This window comes from Mytilus californianus, unplaced genomic scaffold (assembly GCF_021869535.1).
Source record: "Mytilus californianus isolate M0D057914Y unplaced genomic scaffold, xbMytCali1.0.p SCAF_10, whole genome shotgun sequence".
Lineage (NCBI taxonomy): Eukaryota > Metazoa > Mollusca > Bivalvia > Mytilida > Mytilidae > Mytilus > Mytilus californianus.
This window is the reverse complement of record NW_026262582.1, coordinates 47,723,089-47,743,851: the sequence shown is the minus strand read 5'-3', so window position 1 is coordinate 47,743,851 and position 20,763 is coordinate 47,723,089. Positions and strand designations below refer to the sequence as shown.

Below are 20,763 nucleotides of genomic sequence, written 5' to 3'. Positions count from 1 at the left end.
GTCGGCATTGATAATTTGTAAATTCTTTCTTTTTTTGCTTAATCAGCATTACAGTTGAAACCTTAAGGTATGAAATGTTCTGTATCTATAAAAACACTCATAAAAGATACCAGGATTATAAATTTGTACATAAGACCCGTGCTTCGTCTACAAAAGACACATCAGTGACTCTCAAAATTAAAACGATTCGAATTAAAGAACCGATTTCAACAGTCATCTTGGAACTAAAGTGATACATGACATTTATAAATATTCTTCCTACTGATGCAGGCTTTGAATTGAATAACCAAATAATTTTCTAGTTTTCTACCATTCATTCTTTTTTCTTCTTCAGGTATGCATGTGCACTCCCGTAATACATATAATTGACCTACTGGTAACACTGCAACTCTAAATAGATAAATGTTGTGCATTTAATTTATATACAATTAAAATAATAAGCATTATTAGAAACATGTTAAGTATGCCATTGCTAATTATTATCGAATTAATGGCATGTTATTTATTTACCAACAATGCTTTTTTGAAAACCCAACATGTTACACTTCCTTTAATGTAGTAGTTTGACTGAATCAAATATTTAAATACAAACGGCATTGAAATTATCAATTGTTTTGTTTTTCTGCAATTGATGTATTATTATTCTAATAATATAAAAAAAGTAGAACATTTGTAAATTATGCTATCAATTGACTGTTGCTTTAAAAAGAGCATAAATTTAACAAACAAATTAAAACACAAAAACAAAATTAATATTTGTTGATAGAATAGCTTCATTTCTAATATCAAACTGTACATAAAATTCCAAAAAAATAAAAGGCTTTTAATCGAACAAAACATATAAGCAAACACAACACAAAAGCAAGAAGTCAGTGATATATTGTGGCACTTTATAAAGTATTAACAAAATTTAGCAGCAAAATAGCTTATATATATGTATATATATGTTAAAATACATCTTGCATGAAAATATATTATAACACCATTTAAAATAAAATTCAATGTGAAAATTCAATATGCAAACATATTAAGTATTGATGGTATGAATTAATCATTTATATTAATAATAAAAAAACAAGCACAGAAGACTGTGGTGTTGAACAATTTCGTTAGTAGTTATTTTTCTTTAAACTAAAAACAAAAATATATTGCTATCTGATATGTCATTTTTTAATTTGATAAAAATCCTTCATAGGTGTCACTAAATTATGATGTTAAGGATGTTCGCTCCTCTTGTTTCTGAATTTTTGCCAGATATTCGGAATCCTCTGTTTTTATCCATGTACTGCCATTAAAAAAATTTCCCCGCTAACCCCTACTTTTCTTTTTCATAATTTTATTACATATAGTTTAAGAAGCCATATTTGAAAATGCTATAAAATCCTTGTTATTTTTTCATATTTTTTTAAAGCAAAAGGGTGCCAATGTTAAATACATGAAAAGTCTAGAGAGAATTATTTCCCGCCAAATTTTCAGTGGCTTATATCTCAAAAACAAGCACACGGACCCTTCATTTTTTTCTGCTTTTTTAGTTCCTTTATTTATATGCTATCAATTTATAACACTCTTTTAAAAAGCTTGTTATTTTGAAACAGAGTAGCAAACATCCTTAATCTGCTCCATCGTTAAGTGGAAACAAATCATTACTACACAATAATGAAATTGTTCATGCATTTCAATTAACAATGCCAATCTACCGTTGACATATTTTTATGATGCATTAGTTGTTTTCAGTAAAAACCTCTAACGTCTTTCAGTTGGTTGTCACATGTCATAATTATTATTTTTATAAATAGTAGTATTATTAAAAAACCTGTAATAAATAATGCAGTTATAAATATGTCATAATGATTTGGCTGTGATAATCTTTTTCTTATTATATTGTGTTAGGTTTTCAATGTTTGCGTAAGGTTTTTGATTTTCTGATACTTGGCCTCCATCATCACTGTAGAGACACTTAATATTATCGTTATGTGCTATCCATATTACAAAACAAAATGCAACAAGCAACAACGCGTATCAGTAGACCTTCTCGACGCAGATTTTGACCATTCGTGTTCTAAAAACACTGATAGTCAATCGATACAAGGTACTGTAAGGCAGTTTGTAAACTGAAGTAAGAAAGTCAATAAAAGATTTTTCGGATTAACAATATCAACAAAATCTATTTTGGAATGCAGATATGAGGCTCGATAGTTTATTAATGACAGTGAAGTTGCTTAAGAGTTACCTGTGCTACAGTTTTTGTCAGTAATTCCAGGAGGACATATGCATTGAAAATCATTGACCAGATCCTTACAGGTTCCGTCATGTTCACATGGGTTATGTAGCCAATCATCGATATCTGAAATGAACGCCAAAACAAGACGTATTATCTATAGTGTATAAGGTAGAGCAATTGTTGTTATTCAATCACATCGTGTTCACTATGTACATGTTTCATAGATAGATTTAGGACAGCAAGCACATGTAGATATCTGATTGTTTATTTCGTAACATAAATCAAATTGAGAAAAGTAATACAAACTAGTTGTAAAATAGTTTTTTTGCTAGAATAGCTATTGCAGTCAATTTCCTAAAGCACCTTTTAAGCAAAATTAAATGGCCAATGGTGAAAAGCGCCTTATTCAAATTCAGAAATTTACATCTGATCTACATCCATTTATATTTCAATACATGTGCAATCAGCATAAACGCGTTTCAGTATAACTTCTTGATCTGTATTTGACATTTCGTCGTCTATATAAACATATTACCAGGAACAAATTAAATAGATCACATAAACACTGCCATTCAATCAATACACAGTCTTTTAAGGTAGTTAATCAACAAAAGTAAGAAAGTCAATAAAGGTGTTTTAGGAACAGCAATATCAACAAATAATATTTTAGGATGCTGATATGAGGCATGATAGTTTATTTAGTACACGGAAGCTGCTTGAGAGTTACCTGTGCTACAGTTTTTGTCAGTCAATCCAGGGGAACATATGCATTGAAAATCATTGACCAAATCACTACAGGTTCCGTCTTGTTCACATGGGTTAGGTAAGCAATCATCGATATCTGAAATGAACGCCAAAGCAAGACTTATTAACTATAGTGTATAAGGTAGAGCGATTGTTGTAATTCAGTAGCATCGTATTCACCTTTTATCTGTTTTATAAATAGATCTAGGAAAAAAAACACCTGTAGACAACTGTTTTTTTTTTATTTCGCAAAATAAATCAAACAGAGAACGGTAATATAAAGTAGTTGTAAAACAGTTTTTTTGTCAGAAGGTATTAGACTCAATATCCTAAAGCACTTTATAATCCAAATTAAATGACCAACGGTGAAAAGCACCTAATTCAAATTCAGGAAATTAAATGTGATTTACACTAATTTGTATTCTAATAATTGTGCAAGAAGCATAAACGCGTTTCAGTAGAACTTCTCCATCTGTATTTGACAATTCGTCGTCTATATACACATGTTACCAGGAACAAAATAAATAGATCACATAAACACGAATATTCAATCAATACGCGATCTTTTAAGGCAGTTTATAAACTGAAGTAAGAATGTCAATACAGGTGTTTTAGGAATAACAATATCATCAAAATATATTTTAAGAAGCAGATATCAGGCATGGTAGTTTATTTATTACAGTGATGCTGCTTAAGACTTACCTGTGCTACAGTTTCTGTCAGTAAATCCAGGAGGACATATGCATTGAAAATCATCGACCCGATCATTACAGGTTCCGTCGTGTTTACATGGTTTAGGTAGGCAATCATCGATATCTGAAATAAACGCCAAAGCAATACGTATTAACTATAGTTGATAAGGTAGAGCAATTGTTGTTATTCAATCACATCGTGTTCACAATGTATATGTTTTATAAATAGATCTAGGACAGCAAGAACCTCTAGACAACTTTTTTTGTTTATTAACCAAACAGAAAACGGTAGTAAAAACAAGTTATAAACAATTTTTTTGTTGGAAAGCTATTGAACTCAATATCTTAAAGCACTTGATCAGCCAAATTAAATGACTTATGGTGAGAAGCACATAATTCAAATTCAGGAATTACCGCGTGATTTACATCTATATATATTCAAATACATGTACACGTGCCATTAGCATAAATGCGCTTGAGTATAACTTCTCGATCTGCATTTGACATTTCGTCGTGTATATGAACATATTACCAGGAACAAAACAAATAGATGATATTAACACGGATATCCAATCAATACAAGATCTTTAAAGGCAGTTTATAAACTAAAGAAAGAAAGTGTATAACGGTGTTTTAGGAATAGCAATATCAACAAATAATATTCTGGGATGCAGATATGAGGCATGATAGTTTATTTATTACAGTGAAGCTGCTTAAGAGTTACCTGTGCTACAGTTTTTGTCAGTAAATCCAGGAGGACATATGCATTGAAAATTATTAACCAGATCGTTACAGGTTCCGCCATGTTCACATGGGTTAGGTAAGCAATCATCGATATCTGAAATGAACGCCAAAGCAAGACTTATTAACTACAGTGTATAAGGTAGAGCGATTGTTGTAATTCAGTAGCATCGTATTCACCTTTCATCTGTTTTATAAATAGATCTATGTAATATAAAGTAGTTGTAAAACAGTTTTTTCTCAAAAGGTATTAGACTCAATATCCTAAAGCACGTTATAAACCAAATTAAATAGCCAATGGGGAGAAGCACCTAATTCAAATTCAGGAATTTACATGTGATTTACACCAACTTATTTTAATAATTGTGCAAGAAGCATAAACGCGTTTCAGTAGAACTTCTCGATCTGCACTTGACGAATCGTCGTCTATATAAAATTATTACCAAAAAACAACATAACTAGATCATATAAACATGGATATTCAATTAATACAAGATCTTTTAAGGCAGTCTATAAGCTGAAGTAAGAAAGTGTATAACGGTGTTTAAAAATATAGCAATATCAACAAATAATATTCTGGGATGCAGTTATGAGGCATGATAGTTTATATATTACAGTGAAACTGCTTAAGAGTTACCTGTGCTACAGTTTTTGTCAGTAAATCCAGGAGAACATATGCATTGAAAATCATTGAGCAGATCGTTACAGGTCCCGCCATGTTCACATGGGGTAGGTAAGCAATCATCGATATTTGAAATGAACGCGAAACAAGACTTATTAACTATAGTGTATCAGGTAGAGCGATTATTGTAATTCAGTAGCATCGTATTCACCTTTTATCTGTTTTATAAATAGATCTAGGTAATATTAAGTAGTTGTAAAACAGTTTTTTCTCCAAAGGTATTAGACACAATATCCTAAAGCACTTTATAAACCAAATTAAATGGCCAATGGTTAGAAGCACCTGATCTACATTCAGGAATTTACATGTGATTTACACAAACTTATTTTAATAGTTGTGCAAGAAGCATCAACGCGTTTCAGTAGAAATTCTCTATCTGCACTTGACAAATCGTCGTCCATATAAAGATATTACAAAAAAAAACAAAAAAAAACCAACATAAATAGATCATATAAACATGGATATTCAATCAATACAAGATCTTTTAAGGTAGTTTATAAACTGAAGTAAGAAAGTGTATAACGGTGTTTTAGGAATAGCAATATCAACAAAATATATTCTAGGATGCAGATATGAGGCATGATAGTTTATTTATTACAGTGAAGCTGCTTAAGAGTTACCTGTGCTACAGTTTTTGTCAGTTAATCCAGGAGGACATATGCATTGAAAATCATTGACCAGATCGTTACAGGTTCCGCCATGTTTACATGGGTTAGGTAAGCAATCATCGATATCTGAAATGAACGCCAAAGCAAAACTTATTAACTAGTGTATAAGGTAGAGCGATTGTTGTAATTCAGTAGCATCGTATTCACCTTTTATCTGTTTTATAAATAGATCTAGGTAATATAAAGTAGTTGTAAAACAGTTTTTTCTCAAAAGGTATTAGACACAATATCCTAAAGCACTTTATAAACCAAATTGAATGGCCAATGGTGAGAAGCACCTAATTCAAATTCAGGAATTTACATGTGATTTACACCAACTTATTTTAATAGTTGTACAAGAAGCATAAACGCGTTTCAGTAGAACTTCTCGATCTGCACTTGATAAATCGTCGTCTATATAAAAATATTACAAAAAAAAAACAACATAAATAGATCATATAAACATGGATATTCAATTAATATAAGATCTTTTAAGGCAGTCTATAAGCTGAAGTAAGAAAGTGTATAACGGTGTTTATAAATATAACAATATCAACAAATAATATTCTGGGATGCAGATATGAGGCATGATAGTTTATATATTACAGTGAAACTGCTTAAGAGTTACCTGTGCTACAGTTTTTGTCAGTAAATCCAGGAGAACATATGCATTGAAAATCATTGAGCAGATCGTTACAGGTCCCGCCATGTTCACATGGGGTAGGTAAGCAATCATCGATATCTGATATCAACGCCAAAGCAAGACTTATTAACTACAGTGTATAAGGTAGAGCGATTGTTGTAATTCAGTAGCATCGTATTCACCTTTTATCTGTTTTATAAATAGATCTAGGACAACAAAAACCTGTAGACAATTGGTTTTTTATTTCGTTAAAAAAACCACACAGAGAACGGTAATATAAAGTAGTTGTAAAACAGTTTTTTTTTGCCAGAAGGTATTGACCTAAATATCCTAACGCACTTTATAATCCAAATTAAATGGCTAATGGTGAGAAGCACCTAATTCAAATTCAGGAATTTACATGTGATTTACACTAATTGATATTCTAATAGTTGTACAAGAAGCATAAACGCGTTTCAGTAGAACTTCTCAATCTCTATTTGACAATTCGTCGTCTATACACACATATTACTAGGGACAAAATAAATAGATCACATAAACACGAATATTCAATCAATACACGGTCTTTTAAGGCAGTTTATAAACTGAAGTAAGAATGTCAATAAGGGTGTTTTAGGAATAACAATATCAAGAAAAAATATTTTGGGAAGATTAATCAGGCATGGTAGTTTATTTCTTACAGTGATGCCGCTTAAGACTTACCTGTGCTACAGTTTTTGTCAGTTAATCCAGGATGACATATGCATTGAAAATCATCAAACAGATCGTAACAGGTTCCGCCATGTTCACATGGGTTAGGTAAGCAATCATCGATATCTGAAATGAACGCCAAAGCAAGACTTATTAACTATAGTGTATCAGGTAGAGCGATTATTGTAATTCAGTAGCATCGTATTCACCTTTTATCTGTTTTATAAATAGATCTAGGTAATATAAAATAGTTGTAAAACAGTTTTTTCTCAAAAGGTATTAGACTCAATATCCTAAAGCACTTTATAAACCAAATTAAATGGCCAATGGTTAGAAGCATCTGATCTAAATTCAGGAATTTACATGTGATTTACACATACTTATTTTAATAGTTGTGCAAGAAGCATAAACGCGTTTCAGTAGAAATTCTCTATCTGCACTTGACAAATCGTCGTCCATATAAAGTATTTCCAAAAAAAAAAACAACATAAATAGGTCATATAAACATGGATATTCAATCAATACAAGATCTTTTAAGGCAGTTTATAAACTGAAGTAAGAAAGTGTATAACGGTGTTTTAGGAATAGCGATATCAACAAAATATATTCTGGGATGCAGATATGAGGCATGATAGTTTATTTATTACAGTGAAGCTGCTTAAGAGTTACCTGTGCTACAGTTTTTGTCAGTAAATCCAGGAGGACATTTGCATTGAAAATCATTGACCAGATCGTTACAGGTTCCGCCATGTTCACATGGGGTTAAGTAAGCAATCATCGATATCTGAAATGAACGCCAAAGCAAGACTTATTAACTAGTGTATAAGGTATAGCGATTATTATAATTTAGTAGCATCGTATTCACCTTTTATCTGTTTAATAAATAGATCTAGGTAATATAAAGAGGTTGTAAAACAGATTTTCTCAAAAGATATTAGACTCAATATCCTAAAGCACTTTATAAACCAAATTAAATGGCCAATGGTGAGAAGCACCTAATTCAAATTCAGGAATTTACATGTGATTTACACTAACTGATATTCTAATAGTTGTACAAGAAGCATAAACTCATTTCAGTTGAACTTCTCCATCTGTATTTGACAATTCGTCGTCTATATAAACATATTACCAGGAACAAAATAAATAGATCACATAAACACGAATATTCAATCAATACACGGTCTTTTAAGGCAGTTTATAAACTGAATTAAGATTGTCAATAAAGGTGATTTAGGAATAACAATATCATCAAAAAAGATTTTGGGAAGCAGATATCAGGCATGGTAGTTTATTTATTACAGTGATGCTGCTTAAGATTTACCTGTGCTACAGTTTTCGTCAGTAAATCCAGGAGGACATATGCATTGAAAATCATTGACCAGATCATTACAGGTTCCGTCATGTTCGCATGGGTTAGGTAGGCAATCATCGATATCTGAAATAAACGCCAAAGCAATACTTTTTAACTATAGTGTATAAGGTAGAGCAATTGTTGTTATTCAATCACATCGTGTTCACAATGTATATGTTTTATAAATAGATCTAGGACAGCAAGAACCTGTAGACAACTTTTTATGTTTATTTCATTACATTAATCAAACAGAGAACGGTAGTACAAATAAGTTGTAAACAATTTGATTGTTAGAAAGCTATTGGACTCAATATCTTAAAGCACTTTATCAACCAATTTAAATGACTTATGGTGAGAAGCACATAGTTCAAATTCAGGAATTTCCGCGTGATTTACACCTATATATATTCCAATACATGTACATGTGCCATAAGCATAAAAGCGTTTGAGCATAACTTCTCGATCTGTATTTGACATTTCGTCGTGTATATGAACATATTACCAGGAACAACATAAATAAATATATAAACACGGATATTCATTCAATAGAAGGTCTTTGAAGGCCGTTTATAAACTAAGAAAGTCTATAAAGATGTTTTAGGAATAGTAATATCAACAACTAATATTTTGGGATGCAGATATGAGGCATGATAATTTATGTATTACAGTGAAGCTGCTTAAGAGTTACCTGTGCTACAGTTTTTGTCCATAAATCCAGGAGGACATTTGCAATAAAAATCATTGACCAGATCATTACAGGTTCCGTCATGTTCACATGGGTTAGGAAAGCAATCATCGATATCTGAAACGGACACCACATAAAGACTTGTTAACTATAGTGTATAAGTATTAGCAATTGTTTTAATTCAATGGCTTCATGTTCACCATGTGCAGGTTCATAAATCGATCAAGGTCAAATAATACCTGTGGAGAAAATATTATTCAATACTAACATAAATCGAGAACATGGATACAAACTTAGTATATCCTTATGCACTATATAAGCCATATTAAAAATTATTGCTGCTTGTGACTTATTTTTTTTTGCAGTTATGTCAGTTAATCCTGGTACACAAAAGCATCGAAAATCATATATCGTGTCATTACAAGTTACATTTTTTTTTTACATTGGTTATGTAATTTACATTCCATTGTCGATATGAGAAATGAAATAAATTTTAAAAAACATATATAAATACTCAATTGTTTTCCTCGAGTTTGAAAGACCATTGATAATCTGTTGATCGCAATTTTACCAATTACGTCATTGATATTTACATTGGCATCGGAAGAGCGCCCTTATTTTCTGACACAAGTGAGTAGCGTGTTTTGAAAAATCATCACTTAAAAGATAAATGGAAAAATACGTAAAATAGCAATACAAATTATTTTTTATGAAACTTTACAGTACCAAGCGAAAATTTGAAAACGAATCTAGTTTCAAACACAGGATAAAATCATGTTTAATATGATAAATGATTATGTGATTCATTCAAATCTGAAAAAAGAACAATGTGAATACTTAAGTAAGAATATATCTTGTATAAGTTGCATCGTCAAAATTATAAAAATATTTAAGTGCTTATTGAATATCGATCTCTTTAATTTCATTCTTGAACAATTCAAAGAAAGTATAGAAATGAAATGAGGGAAACTATATGCGCGAGATAACAGGTTATTTGTTTATATTTTCGATCTGGTTTCCTGTACGTTGAACAAAATTTAAATACAATGTATTACAATTATCTTTCATTATCTTTTTCCCCGTTTGTTGTTTTGAAACAATGGAACTTACTTATTTCACAGTTCTTTCCAGAATACCCTGTCACACAATCACAAGTGTAATTGTTAACTCCATCTGTACAGCTACCTCCATTTTCACATGGATTGGATTCACACTCGTTAATATCTGGAAGTTGGTATTGCATTCGTAAAAATATAGACATATAATTGATCGAAAACCACAATCGTTTTGACATACAACGCGGTTATAACTGTTATGAACGAGATCATGATTGCATTTGGTTAATGCCTTTTATTCCAGCCTAAATGAAATGATGACACGTTTAATAGTATTCGATGAATCTGCACATGCACATACATAATAAAAAAAACTATGCGAATTTTGAACCATGAATTTATCTTTATATATATATTATCCTGTCACGTAATGGTGTCACTTTAGCGGTATTTGTATCATTGCCATAAAATCAGGAGGTTTGGCTAACCATAAAACCAAGTTCAACCCACCATTTTCTTAAAATGTCCTGTAACAAGTCAGAAATATGTCAGTTGTTATCAAATAGTCCGTTTCTATGTATGCTGGCGTTTGTTTTTGTTGCAATTAAGTGTTTCTGTTCTTCCGTTGTTTTCCTCTTATAGTTGATGTGTTTCCCTCGGTTTTAGTTTATAACCCGGAATGTTTTTCGTCTAATCGATATATGACTATTGAACAGCGGCATACTACTGTTGCCTTTATTCAATATGTTGCATTGTCAATACATTATTATTATAATCTTTTCCCCGTTTCTTGTTTTGAAGCAATGGAACTTACTAATTTCACAGTTCTTTCCAGAATATCCCGTGACACAACCACAAGTGTAATTGTTGACCCCTTCTGTACAGATACCTCCATTTTTACATGGGTTGGAGGCACACTCGTTAAAATCTGGAAGTAAGTATTGCATTTGTAAATATAAAGACATATAATTGTTCGAAAACCAAATTATTCTGCCTATGCACATAAAGAACAATGCAAAGTCTAAACTATGAATATATCGTAAATAAATGCATTATAAAAAATATAAAAATATTTAAATTTACAATATACAGTTGGGTGTAGACCAAACATAACATAAAGTTAGGACCCGTTCACGCCTCGTGCTTATATTTCATTTGTTTACTCATTTTTTTGCGTTTTATAGTAATTACGTTAAGGCGGTCAAACTGGAAATCTATAATGCCTAAGCGCGTTAATTCTGTTTCCGTTTAGTCATTAGTTAACGAGCGTTGACTAAAGATTTTATCTCTTAACCTGTACGTGCACTCACTCTTCTCGTTACCTATTTGTGAACATTATCAAAACACGTTTTTTTTTCTTATGATATTGATTTCTAATTTTAAATTTGAATAGAAAATCATAACATTTGTAAAAGTACATTCTATCCGACTGGAATGAACATTATTAATCTTGGTTTCAATAAAAATTAACAGTTTAATTTTCATTATTTTTAATGGCTGATTCATATGTTACTCATGATAAATGAATAAAGTAACGCTGAAATTATTTGAGAATAAAATGCTGCAAAAATTAAAAAAAAAGACAGTTTTATATGTTGTCAACAACATTCGTTACGGCAGCTTCAACAAGGCAATGTTTTTTTACATGAAATAGAACAGACGAAATAAAATTATCTATGAAACTTTGTTTTCAGACATACAGTAATTTCAGAAATATTTGCCGTAGGTAGTTCATTGTAAACTGCATTTAAAATGATGTTGTTGATCGACCTATATATACGATGTATAATGTCAATTTTATTAAACCTGTTTATCACTGCATAGACATTGCTTTTCATATGAAAAAAAGAATCCGTCGAACTCTTCATTTTCTTTTATGTAATAAAGACCTTTAAATTTGTGTAAGCCTATCCCTTCTGAGGTATCAACAGAACATAATGCTGATGCTGTTGTATAATATTCTAACAAAATTGAAACTTTTGGCACCATTTAATGATGCCGACAACAATTTTTTGCAATTTTAAACTTAATTTCCTTCACTTTTATTTCTAACAACCCAAATTGAGGTACAAAAAGTACCAGTACAAGAATAATAATAAAAAAGAAAGAAATATTGTACCTTTTAAGTGTTATTGACACTAATATTGTTATGATATTGTAATTATTATATTATTTATCTCGGCCTAATTTGTTTTGTGTGGCCTTATACCATGTAAAATATGTGTAGTAATTTTTTGGGGCCCTTTATAGCTTGCTGTTCGGAGTGACCTAATGCTCCGTGTTGAAGGCCGTACCTTGACCTATAATGGTTTACTTTTATAAATTGTAACTTGGATGGAGAGTTGTCTCATTGGCACTTATACCACATCTTCCTATATCTATTTACAGTTGTTTACAAAATAATTATGCAGTTTAGAAATCACTGGAACAATCATAGATACTTATGAAATGATTAGAACGTTCTATTTTACTTGCATAACGATTCCAGAATGAACATAACAAAATATACGTAATCTAAACGTCTACACTTTTCTAAAAGTTTCCTTTCTAAAGTTTTCTAGGAGTTTCCTTTCTATAGCGTTCTCGAAGTTTCCTTGACAACTATATATACAGATACCGAAATTACAGACATAGACATTGGATTCTCAGAAGTTCTCCAGAGTTGTTAAATTGACACTTTTATTTACGAATACCATCATATTAGATTGTGACTTATTGGAAGTAATAGCCTGTTTGGATTTCCGTACAGTTACAAGAAGGATTCCGGATAAAGAAAAGAAAAAGGATCGGACTTATAATTTGAAAGTTAAGTTGCTATTTGTGAAATACTTCTTGTAAACTTGTGTATGATAAATCTTGTTAAATTTTATAATTGATTTGTGTCTTTTGTTGGCTGCAATTTAAAGGTGATTTCTGGCCGAAATAGAAATTGGGGGCTCGTCCGGTTAGTAACAACCACGACCATAGACTTATGTAGCTCTCAATTTGTGTAGTACTAATCATCTTGAGGTACCAAAAGAAAAGAATATTAACACTTCTTTATACTATTCCAACGAAATGGAGACAATTGGCACCTTTTGTTCATGTCAAAAAAATCCATCCTGAGGTACAAAAAGTACCCAATAAGCCGGCCAATACAAGAGTATTAATATATAAAAGATAAATTGTGACTTTTAATTGTTATCGACATAAGTATTGGTAACCAATGTCTTATCGAGCTCGTAAGTTGTGTGAAACTACTCATCCTTCACTTTTTATTGTTATTAACATAAGTATTAATAACCATAGACTTGTATAGCTCTAAATTTGTGTAGTACTAATCATCCTGATGTACCAAAAGAGCAAAATTGTAACATGTGTAATGCTGTTGTATAATATTCTAACACAATGGAAACTATAGGCTTATTTTGTTGATGCCAACAACAAATGATGGTATTTAAAACTTGTATTCCTTCCTTTAAATGTCAAACAATCCATCCTAAAAAATCCCCAAATGATCATGCCATTACATAAATATTATAGAAAAGAAAAATAATGGCAATTTATGTCGCTTTGTTTTTAAATGGGTACACAGAACATACGTCGATATGTAGAGCGAAATTTTAAAACCAGACACATTGTTTTGGGCAAAATTGTATAGTACAAAACGAAAATTTAAAAAGAAATAAAGTTATTTTCAAGAGTTATTAACGTAGAAATAATATCATGTTAATTGAAAACATTATATATCGTTTTTGCTTATTGCCGATCGACACTAACCTATGCTTTAGAATGTTCTACTGTAAACGGAGGCTGATGTTATTCATCAAATCATACATTATATTAGAACAAAATGAATCATTGTTACATTGAGGAGAAGTGGATTAATCGAGTTCAGGAATTAACATGTAATGTGCAACTACATGTAACATTAATACCGTAACAGTCTGTTATTCGGAGGATTGTATAATAATTGATATGCACACGTTTAAATGACTTCGTACGAGCTTGGAAATTTGAGTAGATATATTATGATTGCCAATGACACAACTATCTGTCAATGTTCAAGTGAAGTTAATGTAAGCAATTATAAGCAACCAGACGGCCTCCAACAATGAAAAAAAAAAATGCCGTATAGTCGGCTATAAATAAAGGCAACAGTAGTATACTGCTGTTCGAAATTCATAAATCGATTGAGAAAAAAACAAATCCGGGTTACAAACTTAAACTGAGGGAAACACATCAAATATAAGAAGAGAACTACGACACAACAGAAGCACAAAATTAAAATGTAACACACACAGAAACGAACTATAATATACCAATGGCCATTTTCCTGATTTGGTACAGGACATTTTAGGAAAAAAATGGTGGGTTGAACCTGGTTTTGTGGCTAGCCAAACTTCGCACTTTTATGGCAGTGTTAAATATAACACTAAAATGACACCATTACATGACATGAATACAGTACAACATTACGGACAGAGAATTACGCAAATAAACAATAAAAGGCCCTGACATGAAAAATATGAAAACAAATCGATTGAGAAAACTAACGGCCTAATGTATAACAAAACAGTTTACGAAAAACAGATATGACAGACATGCATCAAGTTGTTGGTTTTGTTTGTTTGTTTGTATCGGATTTTTCTTCTTTTTCAGGTAGAAGGGGGGAAAAAGAGTGGGGGTGGGGGCTATTAAGATCGATAGATTGCTGTTACTTAGGCCTTAACACATGACCTACATTTCGTTATATCTATATAATTACAAATTTTAAGAACATAGTCTTTTCTAAAGTCTAGGTGGTAAGGTTTTCATAACAGACTATGTTCTTGTGTTTATTTGACCTGAAATATTTATAGTTAGTATGAAATATATTTTAGAGATTTATAGACATCTCATTTTTGAGAAATCATTAGTTAAACACATATCTTTAAATCGTGCGTTATACATGCGATCGCCCAAAATATTTTTTGTAATTATATTTAGATATTTTCAAACTCTGATGTCCTTCAAAATACATTTCAAAGATTTCCAAAAATGATTGCAAGAAACTATATACATATCTATATTCAATGGTATAATTCTCTTTCATGCCAGACAAAAAATAACTTCTGGGCAAATTTTCTTTCTTATGAAATATATTAGGAATCACGGGTGAATATTTCTATAAGTATCCACCCTGCTACTTTAATCATATAGCATTTTCACGAATAAGTTGGTATATGTGACGTATCGAATGTTACTTAAATATATAACAAGAGTGTAGAATTGATTTCTTGATCGATTGAAACGAGCCGTGACTATTTAGATATGAGCCGAGCGCGTATGTAATGCCCATAGAAGCAACTGAATACTGATAAAACAGACGAATACTCTGTTGATTGCATTGTATCTTTCGTATTTAGGTTTTGTTTGGTTAGGAGATACAAATGCTATTCGGTAAATCATATCTTACCAGTAGTAACTATATTTGGAATATTAGTTGTTGTTTGAAAAGTAGTCTCGCTTGTTGCTATTGCATAAGTAGTCTCTGTTGTTGTTGTTGAATTATAAGCTGTAGTGTTTGGAGTAGCAGTTTCTTCTGTTTTTTGAGTAGTTGTCTCTGTGGTTGTTGGAATATAAGTTGTTATTTGAATAGAAGTGTCTGATGTTGTTGTTGGAATAGAAGATGTTTTCGGAGTAGACGTGTCCGATATTGTTGTTGAAGTTATAGTAGATGTTGTTGGAATAGAAGATTTTATTGGATCAGTAGTCTCTGTTGTTGTTGGAGCAGTAGTAGTTTCTGTTGTTGTTGGAAAAGTAGTTGTTGTTTTTGGAGTATTAGTTTTTTTTGTTGTTAGGATAGTATAATCTGTTGTTGTTGGAGTTTGAGTCTTTATTGAATTAGATTCTATCACCGATGTTGATTGTTGTATTAGCGTTGTGTTCTGTCCAACTACTATGTCCAAAAGCCCTGTGAATTGTTAAAACATATACCATTCCAGAATGTTTTCGTACGCAAATCCAAATAAATAGATAAATGAAAATGCTAACTAGTAATTCATGTTGTGATAAAAAAAAAACAGATAGACTAAGCGTTATGGAATCATATACACGATGTACTATTTTGATATTATCTGATTAGAGGATATTTAGCAAACATGGTTATGATCGCTTTGTAATTTTTGTGAGTGTTATCTGTTTAAGCAGTTTCAGTTTCAGCTTGATGAAAATGTTGACATTATTCATGATGATGGTTTTGAGAAAAATAAATTTAGAATCGCCTCAGTTAATTTTTTTTCTATACTTAATTATACTCTCAACGTTGCAATGGGAAATCTTCTTTGAAGTGACATTTATTTCTATTATTTGCATGTACTTTTGATTTACTTTTTCTCTTATTTTCAATGTCAAATAAACCGTTGTTAAGGCAGCAATTAACCTTTGTTGTACGTTTTTCATATTTGTTATCAATATTTTATGTTCGATTAGGTTGATAGTTTTATCAATGTGTTCGATGATGTTTTTAGTCAATATGTTCGATTGGGATGCCAATATACAGGACGGAATCAAATTAACATTAAATGTAATAGGTAGGTTCCGCGAAGGCCCGGAATCAAACTGCATATTCACCGTAAATAATATATGTTCTCTTTATGATAATTTGAATATAGCATCCTGATTCTAACCGGACGTTGCTGCGTATTTATACATCCCGAAATCGGACGAATGGGTTATGTGCTGCAGTTGTAGCGTTTAAAAAAATGTTTGCTGAATTTGTTTGTCTAACAATTTAAGGATGTTCGTTCCCCTTGTTTTTGATTTTTTGACAGATATTCGGAATCCTCTGGCATTATCCATGTAGTGCCATTAAACATTTTGCCCGCTTACCCCCACTTTTCTTTCCATAATTTGATTACATATAGTTTTAAATGTCATCTTTGAAAATTTTATAAAATCCTTGTTATTTTTTTATCGTTTTTGAAAGAAAAAAGGTGCCAATGTTAAATGTATGAAAAATCAATAGAGAGAATCATTTCCCGCCAAATTTTCAAGGGCTTATTTCTCAAAAACAAGCACATGGACCCTTCATTTTTATCAGCTTTTTTAGTTCTTTCATTTATATACTATCAATTTCTAACAGTATTTTTAAAAGCTTGTTATTTTAAAACAGAGTAGCGAACATCCTTAAATGTTACGTGTAGATTCTGAAACTCGTCTATCCTTGACAACCGTACCGCGTAATGCAAACGTGTGCTTTTGTTACTTTTGCATAGGTTTCCTTGTTGTGTACACTATAACTCTTTTGTTTTTCATTTTTATTTATCAATACGTATTAAGATATACATATGTAATCCATTATAATGCAATACGTCAATTTTGAAACATCAGTAGACATACACAATTACATTTTGATATGCCGCTTTGAATTTTACATTCAAATAAAACTTACATATTTGGGTTATCAGAACGTATATGACTGCAGATTCTCTTAAATACATCCCTGTTTAACAAAATAAACAAAATAACTATATGATATGAAAAGTCAAAAGGTTTCTCATCTAAGATTATATCAAACTGATAACGGAGTTCATGTTGTTATGTGTATTGATGTGGACATACTTATTGTAATCCGTCAACAGGTGTATGTGCTATTCAAAAGTTAAGAACCTAACACGTTGTTGTCTTTACCTTGTTCTTGTTACTTTGTTTTCCCTCATTAAATTTGGTAGATCAATATGCGTATTCGAGTGCACCATACCCATAATAGTCAGCGCTTTGGTATTTGATAATTTGATTGATATGTTTATCTTTAAATAGCATTTTCATCAAATATTCAAATGTATAAGGACTAAAGACATAACTCCCTTGGGAAAACAATGAACAACTCTAAGCACCTTTTTTTCTAAGAATGTTTATATTTTCATTGTTCAAACTTTTAATATCATACGGAATCAGCACGTACACACAAATAAAAAAAAAAAAACACAACAAAACAACACAAATAAATTTTTAGAAATGGTATTATGCTTTTCATAAATCTCACATTATTTTTTGCATTTAAAAATAGTTTGCCGAGCAAATCTACATACTTGGTGATGAAATCATTCTTGAAAGTATAATAATATCGATTGTCGAGGCGATTCAAGGCAAAATATTCTGTGTGTATAAAATTCAAATTCAAATTTGTCATTGTCAGTACAACGGACGTGAAATATTAACTAAAAAAGTAGACATTTGTTTAACTTTAAAAAAGGAGTCGTGTCCCCTTATTCACAACAGGAGCTCGCATTGTACATTATTTTAGCTAAAAATTAAACTGGTTTTTTTTTTACTATTCTAAGATGAAAAAAGTACCGATTTTGATTAAAATTCATTGTTTAAAGGTAAAGCATTAGGTAAAAAAAACCCATTTTTTTAAAAGTAGGAACATATGTCTGATTTAAAGTTAACAAGTTTTTACGTCACTTGTAGTTGTTTTCGTGATTTGTAACAAACCAATTACGCAGGGAAAAGACACCACCGAAGTGTGCTAGAGCTGGACAAACTATCATTTTTCTAAACTTCAAATAAGTTCAGGATTAAACGTGCATAGTTTCCTTAGGCTGCAGACTCAATAACGTAGTACCATCATCCTTTTCTATTTATATGGTGACTATTATGCTTTTATGTTGTAATACACGCATTTTCAATTGTTACATGTAGCACACACCATGTACACCTTGGTTAAAATCTTCGTTTTTTTTTCTAATCGATCGTTAATAATATACGCATTTTCAACGGTATACAGCCGCTTCTTTTTTCACACAAGGATGTTCATGCGGTCCTTGTCTTCACACGCCACCACACATTATTGAACGTTATTGTACAATGTAAGGTTACGGATTTTCGGTTTCACTGTTGGTGAAAAAAAATAAATAAAAATTCTTCTTTGTAGGGGGGTCACGAGAAATTTCTTTACTTATCCCGCTACGAGGTATGCTGATTCTAGTTGACAATTTATTTAAAATAGAAACAAGTATTTAAAAATTTGCTAGAAAAGGGAAAAACAAGCAAATTTAGAAGATTTGACCGTACATATCACTTTAAAATAAAGAGCACAATTAAATGATGTGAATACATGTTTTATAATCACTGTTTTAAATGTGTCTTCAATCTTTTATTATTATGAACCTCGGTATTTGTCACTTTATTTCAAAAACATGGTAACATTACAATTGACTAACTGTTACTCATATTTAACTGTACATAAAAGAAATCAAATGCAATATTATTTTGTTTTCTCTTACCTTCGCCGGACATATACAAAATTCCCTGGAGTGTAAATCTTTGTAAAAAGATAAACGCAGACAATTTTAAAACATCTCATAAAACTTGAACGTATTGATTCTATTTACACTCTGTATATATATTATCTTTTATCTTTTATGATATATATTTTGAAATAGATAAATATCAATACTTAATATACTTAAGCTTTTCTGATAGATATAGTTTAAATTGTTTAGAATTTTGTAATGTTGGTGCTTGTTATGGCAGACTTGCTGTGTGGGTTTGTTCTTTTATGAGGACTGCAAGTTGTTTTATTGCAAATCATACCACATCTCGTTATTGTTTACCGTGAAAACTGTTAAGGTGAATTACTTAAATTTCATGTATCTGCAATGTATTTCATAATTATCTTTCATGCACTATATCTCCCTAAATTTCGTCCATCTCTCACGTATTTTACATCTCTTGTAATGGATTTTTAATTTAGATCATATTTCTTATGAATATATACATATATCTCAAATATATTTCGTATATTTCAAATGCATTTTTTTTTAGTTTAGAGCATGCATCTCCATAGTAATGTGTATCATCAATATACTTAGTATTTTGTATCATCAATATACTTGGTATTTTGTATCATCAATATACTTGGTATTTTGTATCATCAATATACTTGGTATTTTGCATCATCAATATAATTAGTATTTTGTATCATCAATATACTTAGTATTTTGTATCATCAATACACTTAGTATTTTGTATCATCAATATACCTAGTATTTTGTATCATTTATATACTTAGTATTTTGTATCATCAATATACTTAGTATTTTGTATCATCAATATACTTAGTATTTTGTATCATCAATACACTTAGTATTTTGTATCATCAATATACCTAGTATTTTGTATCATCAATATACCTAGTATTTTGTATCAAATATATACTTAGTATTTTGTATCATCAATATACTTAGTATTTTGTATCATCAATATACTTAGTATTTTGTATCATCAATATACTTAGTATTTTGTATCATCAATATACTTAGTATTTTGTATCATCAATATACTTGGTATTTTGTATCATCAATATACTTGGTATTTTGTATCATCAATATACTTAGTATTTTGTATCATCAATACACTTAGTATTTTGTATCATCAATATACTTGGTATTATGTATCATCAATATACTTAGTATTTTGTATCATCAATATACTTGGTATTTTGCATCATCAATATACATAGTATTTTGTATCATCAGTATACTTAGTATTTTGTATCATCAATACACTTAGTATTTTGTATCATCGATATACTTGGTATTTTGTATCATCAATATACTTGGTATTTAGTATCTTCAATATACTT

At 30.6% G+C, this 20,763-nt stretch overlaps 1 pseudogene; it reads right to left on the bottom strand.

Annotated features, from left to right (window-relative positions):
* Positions 1 to 1,126: 1,126 nt before the first annotated feature.
* On the bottom strand, positions 1,127 to 18,221 carry LOC127718758 (fibropellin-1-like; annotated as a pseudogene).
* Positions 18,222 to 20,763: the final 2,542 nt, after the last annotated feature.